Here is an 11615-nt window from a genome sequence, read left to right on the forward strand (position 1 = left end):
GTAATAGCAAGTAATTTCGATGTTTGTGTAAGCCAGTGTATTTGCCTTCATTGAAAAAGATATTCAAGAAAGTGTTTTGGTGTTCGTATGAGGCGGGACAGAACTTGTGTACAAAGTATGTGATAGCCAAGTGCTCAGGGCGAAATGTCACCTATCACTGCCTCTCGCCGGGGCAGGTGGCTCTCTGGAATTCTTTACTTCAGCATACTGCAAAACTAAAACGTGAAGAGCTGCGCTCAAATTTCGCTTTACCGACTGTAGTTATTGGCTGTCGTTTTTTTTTTTTTGCACGTGGTTTACTGCTGATACAATAACACACATGGCTCAGTCTGTGCATTGTACTGTGTGCTACTTACTGCATGCAATGTGCAATGCTTCAAAAGCAAGGGTTCGGGCAAGTTGTTTGTTCTAGTTAAGGTTGGTCGCCGAACAGAAAGGGACGACACGGGAACCAGACACACAGCACCGACTATCGAGATTTCTGTCAGTGCTGCGTGTCCAGTTCTCATGTTCATGCTGTCTTTATTTCTTTGTAATGTGGCCAACCTTAGCTTCAAAAGCAGTCTTCGCACTATGTATAGGGAGAGTGCACAGAGAGGGCCTGGTAATAAGCGTGTTCATTTTGTGCTCGTGTCTGTGTACAGCACCTGGTGCTAACTGCTCGCTATACTGCACATTTAAATTTAGGTGCCAAATGTACTTCCTTGTGATGCAGTGCGTGCACACCAGGGAATGATCTCGCATTTTGCATGGTACAGCGAGTACTCTTTTCCTTAACATGTAACAAACTGTAACTGTCTTTCAAAAATATCATTTTAGTGCATCAGCATCAGAACCCCCCATGTTGGAATAATCCGTCGGTCTGAAGCCTCAGGTGACAGAGTGGAGGGAGTGAAATCCACCTTCACGAAATTGCAGGGAAGAGGGAAGAAGAGAGGGCGGGAGGAGGCGGTTGGCAAGCGGTTGCAAATATGAGTCGAAGGGTGGAGTGGATGTGTCACTGATGGATGGGATTTCATCGGGTGAGTGGAGTGGGGGTGTCACGTAGTGATTGATGGTACCCATTCGTACAGTCTGACCCTGTCAGCGGCTGCTCGGTCCGTCCGGCAGGAACATAATGCTAACTTTGGCTTATGGAGTTTAACGTCCCAAAGCGACTCGGGCTATGAGGGGCGCCACAGTGGAGGGATCCAGTAATTTCGACCAACAGTGGCCCTTAACGTGCTCCGACATCGCACAGCATCTGGGCCTGTTGTGTGTCACCATCGGAATACAACTGCCGCAGGCGGGGTCATACCAGCGTCTAATGGAATTTGTTTAATTTTGTCGTTACACTCACAGTAAGATTAGTCTTTCCCAAGTACAAGTTGTATTTAATGTCAGAGTCCAAGGAAGGGCAGCTTTCCAAAGCCACAGCTGGGCTTGTACAGCGTAATTAACCAGCATTAACATCCTTTAGAATCAATTAACGTGTTTGTACTATGATTACACAATGGACACAGTATTTATCAAGGCAAACAATGGCAGCGTATATATGCCTGCAAATGTTTAAATCAAGAATAGTATCTGCTAGCTTATTAAAAATATATCATTTATAAAATGACCGTCCAACTTCTCAGAAGTACCAAATCTGTGGAGAAATACAAATTGAAGATTGCCAATATGCCTAGGAAAATACATTTTGACTGTCAAAAAAGGATTAGGAGCACTTTATTATTAACTACGCGAGGATTGTGGAAAGATGGGTCGGGTCACACCCAATAGTGCAAAACATGAACCCTTGGAAAAGATGCGAAGTTGTGGCGCATATGCACTCATATGCTGTGCATAATGGGCTGCCTTGCATTACCATAACCTGTCCAGGTAGACTGCCACAAGTCAATAAAAATCTCCGATATATACAACCACAGTTTTCAGTTAGGTAGACATTTTATTTGTGACATTCTTAATCTAGCTGGCAGGCTATCACCAGCCCGAGGTGAATGTGACGTGCAGGATGAAACGGGTGCCATATGTGGATACTGGAGTAAATGTGATGTGATGAGCCTTGGGAGCATTCCTCTTCACATGGCGCCAGGCAGTCTTGCGGCCACATAATACAGCTGACAGTGCTTCATTCTGTAACCTGTAATACTGCAGTTACTTGCATCATGGATGCAGTTTCTTGTGGGAAAAAATTAGAACGGTAAGTTTGGTGCATTTATTACATGGTGTAAAACATGGTGTGGTCAGTTGAACTTTCCCCAGATTTTGATGATTGATGTAGGGAAAGCATTTATTATGCAAATGCATCCATTATTTAAGTAAATATGGTGTACAAAAACCTGGAATGGAAACAGAAATCAGCATCTGCAGGATTGAAACAAATTCCTAACAACTTTGGCGCAGCACCATACCCATGACTGCCAAGCCACATTTTAGCCCCTAGCCTTTCACTCTACACTGTCCTTAATCTGTTCATTCCCAATGGGCCAGACATGAGGCCGTATGGCACTCGGGTATCCGTATCTGCCTATATGGACATGCCACGTTGTCTACTACACAGCTTTTTAAACACTTGTAGCAACAGTGTCAGTTTTCTCAGAAGCATGAAACTTTGTTACGATTAGTTTTATGACACACCCAGCACATTAACAGGCATTCTAGCCAAATTATAATTTCGTTGCAGTTGGGCTTTGAAGCATTTTTCATTAATGAGTAAAAAGGAAATGACATTAACTGGGCACTATATGTTTCATCTAAGCTGCCTTCTCAACAAATAGGGGCATTTTAGAATTTCTAGGCAACAAAGTTGGCACAGTGTTCCCATCACACAACAGAAGGCTCATTGCTTGGAAGGCTGGTGGAGAGACACTGTGTAAGAGCCAAGCAAGTTCATTTATGAAGTGCTTTATCATGTGAAGGAAGGCTATTCACGGCTGTTTCTACCATGGCAATATAAGTTCGTGTCACAAATTGCACCAGCAATGTTCTGAAAAATGAGTAATACTGTTTTTCTGTTGCAGCAGTATTCTCTTTGCAAAATAAGATCAATAGTAGTTTTGCGCTGCAGCTTTCAGTGTGCAAGATGACAGCTACGGCTTAGCCTTTTGTCAAGAATACTTTTTCAACTGTCCTAAAAGGCAAGGTGTGTTGCTGGGCGAGTTGGTTGGGGTACATCTTGAGAAAAACAGCACTTGCAGACAAAGGAAACGAGAAGGACACACAACTGCGCTGTTTTTTTTTTTTGTGTGTCCTTCTTGTTCTGGTCCTTTGTCTGCAAGCGCTGTTTTTCTCAAGATGTCCTAAAAGGGCGGTGCACTGTGACAGCACGACACAACAAAGAGGAATGCAGCATGGAGCGACACTTCATACTAATTTTATTGAAGAGCGCATGCCTCTATGAGTGCATCACATGCAGACAAAATGAAATCAAGCAGGGATGACGAAGAAATAAAATTATAGTGAATGCAAGGCAGGTATGAACAAGAAAATGAGTGCACTAATTTCCCAAAGATGAAAAATGTTTGCCAATTGTCAGAAGTTCTCTGTTGAGCAGTGCCAGAGAGGGCGTACTCACACAAGCAGATTCTGAGTAGGGAATGAGGGGCCTGAAATATCTCAATTTCTTAATTGTCGGGTTTAACATTTGGGAGCGGCACATGGGCTATGAGGGACACCATAATGGAGGTCTCTGGATTAATTTACACCACCTGGGGCCCTTTAATGCACGCTGACTTTGCACAGCACATGGCCATCTTTGTATTTTGCCTCCACTGAAATGTGGCCGCTATGGCCGGATCAAACCCACAGCCTTCGTGTAAGCAGTCTAAGAACGCCAGGGCCACTGAGGCGCCGTGGCGGGATGAGTTCTCCATTCCTAGGAGGAAAGTTTTGGGAAAAAGGAATGACTAGAAAAGAAATACCAGAGGCCTGTAGTGTACCGTCAATGGTGCTGCTTGATATGGGATATGATGGCGCACCTTTCTCATGACCATGTGGGCTTCAAGAAAATTAGCAAATGACACTCCTCTTCCCTGCTGTGTCTTGAGCTTGCTATGCTAAAGCACTTTGTCAGAATAGCCTGCCAACTAGCTCATAACATAATCCTAATCCCTCACCTGAAATCTGCCATCTTCAGGCAGGGCCTACAAATGCCAGCACAGTCAAATGCTACTTTCTGGCTGCTCTGCATCTGACACAAGTGTAGCTCCATTATAGCAACAGCATGCATGTGCTTGCACATGTGCACATGCGTTGCATGGTCAACACGTACTTGTGTACATGTTGTGGCAAGCCTCGCACTGCTCACAATGAAGCTCACAGCCACTGCACGATTTGCTAGTTCTTTCCACTGTGTGCTTGAAGTTCACCAAACTTTGTGACTTTACATGCCACTGGCCATCTCCCACTCTCTCAGTACTGGACTTAGAAAGCTCAATCCCCACTTTATGCTTCCTAAATAGGGCAGATTTGCGGTGGTCTGCTCCTCCTTTGACACCTGTTGTAAAGTTTTTCGGATGTGAAATTGAAGAGTACTTTGATTAATGTATCCAATCACCCATTTACCTTGCCACCAAAGTGAGAGTACTTTAGTGCCTTGACTCCAAGTGATTATTTGTTGTTAATCCAATGTACTGCCGATAGCAGTAAGCCCACTGACATGCCCTCTTTGCGTATGTTTTCTCAAAATTTCTGACAAAGCCAAAGGCAATTAAGCTGATGCTCTTTGGAGTGGATACCAAGAAGTGCAGGGAGCAACTGTTGAGACTCAGTCTCATCTGTCCACTTCATCAGAGTGTGCAGCATGTCCCTTGTTGTACTCCTGCAGTCCTTGTTTGTGACTGTATTCAGGTGCGTGCTCCAGTTGTGTAGCACCTGCCAGCTGCAAAGCAGTCGACTCTTCAAGGGACCCATCACCTGCTCCCATGCACTGCCATAAACAGGGGCATCATCAGACATAAATGCCTGACATGGTATTGTGTTTTTTTCTTTGATGGCCTCGAAAAACCTCACCACAGTGCCCGTGTTCACCCTTTTTGAAATCAAGTAGGCACACGGGATACCAAAGGCATCTTGAGAAATTGTGAGCAGGGTTGTCAGTTGGAGTTAGTACTTATTTATGCCATGGGTGGAGTCAGTGCACAGTTTCGTTGCCCCCAATTCATAAAGGAGCTCTCGTTGTGGGAACGTCAGTAATGCTAGCTCAAAGTCACCAACATGACTGTTGGGGTCACCCTTCTTCCTGTAATACAACAGTGGCGACTCATTTTTTGCCCTCATTTCTTCGACCCATAATTCAACACTCTTAAAATCGTCTGGATCTCTCTGCTCTGTTTTTCCAATCCTAAACTTATCTGCAATGTTACGGAGGTCCTTAGTGGTCACAAGTTGCATCCGTGGGCTTGATCCACTTGTACCTGCTCGGATGTTGTGCACAATGGTTTTTTCTGGCACTCCTTCTACTAACCGGCCTGAAAATGGTACAGAAAAAAACTGTTAACATCTCTGGTTCATCTGCCTACAGCCATGTAATAAAGTGACAAATACTTCTGGTCGGATTCCTTCGTCTTCCACTTTGTTCCTTTTCACAGGTGACACACAGTTCATCTTACTTTCATTTCACTTTTGTGGCACTGCAAAGCACACAACAAAATGGTTGTTTCAAAGCCAGATGGACTTTATTTTTATGAGCTTGAGTGTTTAAACTTGCATACTGCAATGCAAAACAGGGAAGTTATATACAGCGTGTTATAAATGCGGAATATAACAGCACTGAAAATGTGGACAAGAAAAGAATAAGGACATGTGCTTCTCATCCTGTCCCATTTCATTCTGCATATTCAAAAAATGCACCGATTCGCCTGACAGCAACCTTTAAAGGAGTAGAGACACCAAATTTTTGAACGCGAACTTTGTTTCTTTGGACTTGTGCACAAGACAATAGTGTGCACGAGTCACAATGTAGAATTCACTTACGCCAGGTGAATAATTTCTAAGTGAATATTTTTCTCATGCTGTTTCAGTTTCAACACCTGAATGACTGCTGCTAAGTCAGAGACAATTGGAGGGCATGCCAGTCATACATAAACTGAAATATAAATGCTGCTTGTTCATTTTTTTTTTTTTTGCGATTTCAACTCTTGTGCAGGCTTGTGTTTTATGTTAGTGGTTTTTGAGGAAAGGAAATGGTGCAGTAACTGCCTCAACCATGCCATGAAGGAAAGAAGGAGTGAAAGAAGCAAGAGAGAAAGAGGTGCTGTAGTGGAGGGCTCCGTAATAATTTCGACCGCCTGGGGATCTTTGGGCACTGACACTGCGCAGCACATGGGCACCTCTTGCCTCCATCGAAACTCAGCTGCCGCAGCCGGGTTCTAACCCGGGTACTCCAGCTTAGTAGCTGAACACTCAAACCACAGCCGTTCCTGCGAGCGTTACTGATGAAGTGCCAAAACAGCCAAATAATTCTAATTAATGAAAGTTCACTGCAGACGATCTGTCTTATGAGAAAAAACATGGCCCTTATACAACCATTAGACTGGTGGCGTTGCTTTGATCAGCAACAAAATGCCTACGCTTTTGACAGGCAGCCAAAAAAAGAGGCTAGCATCGAGTGCAACTCTCAGTCATTCAAGACACGTTTCATAGAGCTCAAGCCGACTTCTTACGGATGAAGTTCAACGTCAGCCGATTGAGCTACAGACCTAGGATAGTCAATGAAACCAGCAGAAAAACAAAAGAACAGACATTGGAGTAGTTCAGTGCTAGACGACATTCCTAATTATGTTCAGTTCGAAAGACTGGACCCCTTCCACAATGCATCTCTAAACTAAACGGCATGAAGTTCGTACAGACTGTGCTGTGCATGCAATGTGCCGTGGATCAATTGTTTTTCACCCTTCGATGCGACCAAGTAGGCTCAAGTGAATTGCACTACAGTCAGATACAACTCGAGAACGAAGTGGCAGATGGCCCTTAAAGAAGACCCCCCCAGTCAATGGCGTCAGCTGATTTTCATCAGTTAACTCAATTAAAGCCATAACTAATCCCCTTTCATCTGCCACCCTCCTGCAGTGCTACCCCCTAGGATTAACCATGACATCATGAGAATCGGTCGAAGCCATTGGATGGCAGGCTTCCTTTGAGGGGCATTGGCCACTGGGTTCTTAAGCTGTGCCCTACTATAACTTCTTCCGCCCCCTCGTTTTGTGGGACATGCCTTCTCCCACTTTACAATAGGCATTTTCGTGTTGTCCCACCTCTTTTGTGCCATAGATGCATCGCAGAAGAATAAAAATCATTGAAATGATCACTCGAGTTAATGAGCAATATCTTCCCCCTAAAATACATTTCTATTGCACTTTCGTCTCCCATTTATGAAAGGTTGGTGGAGTGTAGCTTCTAAACGTTTTCACATTCCGGTACAGTCAACACAGCATGCACAAATGCTTTGTACAAGAGGAGTGGCTAACCTGCAAGCCCTCTGGCATCATCCTGGGACAGCCTTTGGTGGCAGGCCTCATTGAAGTGTCCGTAGTGTTTCTTTTGAAACACTACATATACCTTGCCCTCTTTCTCCATGACCTCTAGAGTAGCAAAGCAGTGTTTGCTGATTTTGCAGCTTCCTTGCCCCTTTTCCTGCCTTTGGCGCTGTTCTATAGGAAGCTCTTCGTACGAGCCGGAATGGTGGCAGTGCAGGTAGCGTTTAAAAACCCTTGGTGCGCATTCCTTCTTTCCTGTAGAAGCTATAAAATGGCAGCAAGTTTTGCTTTCTTCTCCGTCTTTCCAGGTGCAAAATCCTGAAACAGAAAGATTGTAAACATAACTAAGCACTCCACATAGTATTAGTTAATTATTAGTGTGAAAGCACAATTCCGAACGGTAAACCCCGAGCAAGATCCTGCGATGTGTATGTGGGTTTGTGCCAAGAGCATAGCAACGGCGACATAGCAACCACAGCCTCACAGCAGCATTGCAACATAGTTATGACACGATGCCAACATATGATGTTAAGTCCATGACCACTCATGACTAAAAAGAAATTTTTAAAAATTGAGGCGTGAACAAAGGTGGGCTCCATTTTGATAAAAACGTGTACACAATGATAGCACATGAATAACGGCATAAGGCATCCTTAGAAAGCCAACAGTAAAGTAACAAGACAAGGCAATGTTCATGAAATTCTGCTTTTGCACGTTTATAAAATTTCGGCAAAACTTCTCTGTCAATTTTTTGTGTATCACACTACTTTCATTTTTTGAAAAGCAAGGCCAAATTAAAGTTTGTACTTTTTACATACACTAATGAAAAATGCATGTGCTATGGAGTGGGCACATATGCAGTACTCTCGCACTACTACTGGCGCTCTGCCTCTGCCAAGTGCGCATGACAATCACAGATTTAGCTTCAAATTTTTAGCCTTTTGCCTGCAGTGCAAAACTGCATTTCCCAGCTTTTTTATTGTTAAAAATTTATCAGTCATTCGCTTACTGTTTTTTCCTGCTATAGCGCATGGGGAACAATTTTTGGAGAAAATTATTAAGTTCAGGTTAAGTTATTACACGGACTGTTACATGGAAGTATTTCAATTTTACTACACCCTGCAAAAACTCATTCCTGCACAGCAACCTTTTACATGGCCCTGTCCTTTGACCACAAATTCAGGTCAGCGCTGTTGACTTCTAAAGGCAGAACAATGCTGGGCATTCTTCCACTTCTGCATGTTGCGATTGCCATGGCTTCAGTGCTGCTAAGCCAGTGCATGCCGCGACAATGTTGTGTGTCCTGTCGAGACATTGCAGATGCCTGCAACAAAGCATAAGCAAGGCCTGTAGCAGCGAGTCTGCTGCAAGGACCAGTTTTTTTCCTGCAGTGGCCACTTTAAATATGAAAGAGAGTGCACTGCTTGTCACTTTGCTTATGGAGGAGCTAGGACACCAAAAAAAAAATTCTGCAGACACACATAAGACTGCTTACCAGCGAGAATGCCAAAGCATTAAAGTGCACAGTCATGCTATGTTGCAGAATGACGAGTAATGAGTGCAAGGCATGACTACGCAACTTTGTACAAACTCTGCACACCTTATGTTACTAGTAAAGTGCTGAGTCATGCTACACTTCAGAATGATTAGGAGTCAAAACTATGACTACCTAAACTTTGTACAAACTATACACCTTACATTACAAATAAGTGCAAAATGACTATGACAAGTCATGGCTTTCAAAGGTTATAGTACGTTACGTTTCACATTTCACTCGAATGCCCGCAAAGGCTACCTCTGCAGATCTGTCGCACTAGACCAAGCCCATTGAAATCTTCATGGTTCCTTTAAAAAACGTGAATGTCATCGCTAAGTTTTTGTGCACAAAACCACGTGCAAGTTTCCCCAGGTGAGTGTAAGCCCGTAAATAAAAAAAAAGAACGCGCTTTGTGTTTACAAACTTAAAATGCGCGCACTCGAAAAGTCAATAAACTGCAACTTTTCAATCGGTAATCTAAGCGCGCGACTGCATCCCGCTTTGGCCCTTTATTGCTTTAATCACAGCGTGCGTGCATGCAGACTTCGTTTCTTACCTTTGTTAGAGTCGAAGACTAGATTCTCCACCTCTTCCTCGAAGTCGTGGTGCCGTCGCAGGTCACGAAGGGCGACAAAATGCTTCGGACGTAAGTCGCACAAGAACGGCCGTGCCTTACTACATGCTGTTGTGACTGGGAGGATGCATGGGCCTGCCTACTGGCTGGAGCCGAGCCACCACCGCTGCCGCGTGCAGATAGAGGAGAGATCAGAGGAAAGAGAAAAAGAAAAGACGCGTCGCAGCAACAACCGCGTCCTTCCCCATGAATATCCTTGGTGGGTGTTTTTAAATTACTAGTATTGAAGAACGCCTTGTCGCAAACCGCTGAAGCAACGCCATCGCACGTGTCCGTCTCCATGCTCAAGGCAAAAAAATAAAAAAAACAAGCGAGCAAGAAATGCACCTTGGGATACCTTGGGATATTGAGCAAGGATTTTCAAGAAGAGTTGAGATTTTCCCTGTCGGTTGAAGCGCCGTGTTCCCCAAAAGTCCCCACAGAGTGACGTAGAGTAGAGCAGTGACGTCTGTTCTCGGTTGGCCAATCGCAACGAGGATCACCTTCCTCTGAATACGCCCTCCGGCTGGCTTGCAGGTTTGAAATGGGAGGAAAAAGATGTGCGCGTTCGAATTCTATCATTCTAAAACAGTAACAAAATTTACGAAATTCTATAATTTTTTATCAAGAAACCAAAAAATAGCACATAGATTGTTTTTTAATTCGTTTCGGTTTTGCTTCAAACGTAATCAAACAATAGTATAAAAGATACAATAAACAAGTAAAAGTAGTCAAAAATAATTAAATTTAAAAATGCATGCAGTTTGTTGACAAAACTTGGACCGCGGGCAGTAAAAACCATAGAACCAAAAATTCCACATCAACAAAGCTCCAAGTTTCTCCGCTAAGGGGCTACCAAACTGTGGTGGGAATCAAGGCGGGAATATTCAATTCTTAATGGTGGAGTTCGCACGTGGCGTCGCGTCTACAGACGAGATCGGTACGCACCCCATCACTCCTCGCGCACATTTATCCAGATCTTTACAACCCAAATTGTAAACACTGTGGCCAACGAGCCACCTATGATCACATCCTGTGGGACTGCAAAATAGAGCCACCTCCGGGTGATCTAGTTACTGCTCCTTCTCTCGAGCGGTGGGAGACCGTGCTGGCTAGCTCTAACCCCAGAAAGCAAGTTTTGGCGGTGGAGTGGGCTGACAAAGTCGTCGAGGGCTGCGTACTCTCTACCACTTAACGCGACCTCTTGCCAAGCTCTTTGCGGCGAATAAAATAATAGTCATAATAGTTCGGCTTTCGCATTGAGAAGCTCGCTTTCTCTCCTCTCGCCCTTTTTACAGCATTAATACTGAGCTCAACATCACCAGAGGAGTCGAAGCCACTGCTGCGAACTGCTCCACCCGATCCTCTTCCGCCCTCAACTACGTCTCACTGGCCTCTTGAATTTCGCCTCCATCGAAATTCGACCGCCGCAGCCGGGATCGAAGCCGCGTATTTCGAGTCAGCAGCCGAAAGCCATAACCACTGAGCCCCCTGCAACTGAGAACACTTGACACCGGCGGCAGGTAACGCCGAGCGGCGTATTTCGTTTCGCGATGCCTGGTGAACTAATCCGCCTAACGTCATCCACACGTGCATACCTGTTTTGACGAAGAATACGACTGTGTTCCACGGCTGTACGGCGGCTTACTGGGAACCCAGTGAAATGGTAGGGGGACGCAAGAGTATTTGCAGACGTGTAATAATAACATTTTGCCACAAGCTCTAAATGTCTGTGGTTTTATTTTTATTTATTTATTCACAATACCTTACAGGTCCCAGAAGGGCATTGAGTAAGGGGGGCACAGAACGACAAATGTGCAAATGAAACTAATTAATACAACATGAGATACAAAAGATTAAGTAAAAAGAAACTACTTAAAGCAAAACTTAAAGGCGAAATTATACATAGGATACAAGGTACTTATTAGTAGCATGAATGCCGGACATACGGCCAAAACAAAACGCAATGGCAACGAAGGAACAAAAGTACACTGCGAAAAAGAAA

General features: G+C 44.2%; 1 long non-coding RNA gene across 3 annotated transcripts; it reads right to left on the reverse strand.

Annotated features, from left to right (window-relative positions):
• Positions 1-1910: 1910 nt before the first annotated feature.
• Positions 1911-10130, reverse strand: LOC149370103 (uncharacterized). Of its 3 annotated transcripts, none has more exons than XR_016285528.1 (3): positions 9554-10032; positions 7452-7778; positions 1911-5615 (listed from the first exon to the last, which is right to left on the reverse strand). It is a non-coding gene; the product is annotated as an uncharacterized LOC149370103 (long non-coding RNA). The 3 variants fall into 3 exon arrangements; XR_016285531.1 differs by having other exon boundaries at positions 1911-2125; positions 2208-7778; XR_016285527.1 differs by having other exon boundaries at positions 1911-7778; positions 9554-10130.
• Between the last annotated feature and the right edge of the window lie 1485 nt (positions 10131-11615).

The sequence above is a fragment of the Amblyomma mixtum genome, chromosome 1 (genome assembly GCF_055824585.1).
Source record: "Amblyomma mixtum isolate Tamu chromosome 1, ASM5582458v1, whole genome shotgun sequence".
Classification (NCBI taxonomy): Eukaryota; Metazoa; Arthropoda; class Arachnida; order Ixodida; family Ixodidae; genus Amblyomma; species Amblyomma mixtum.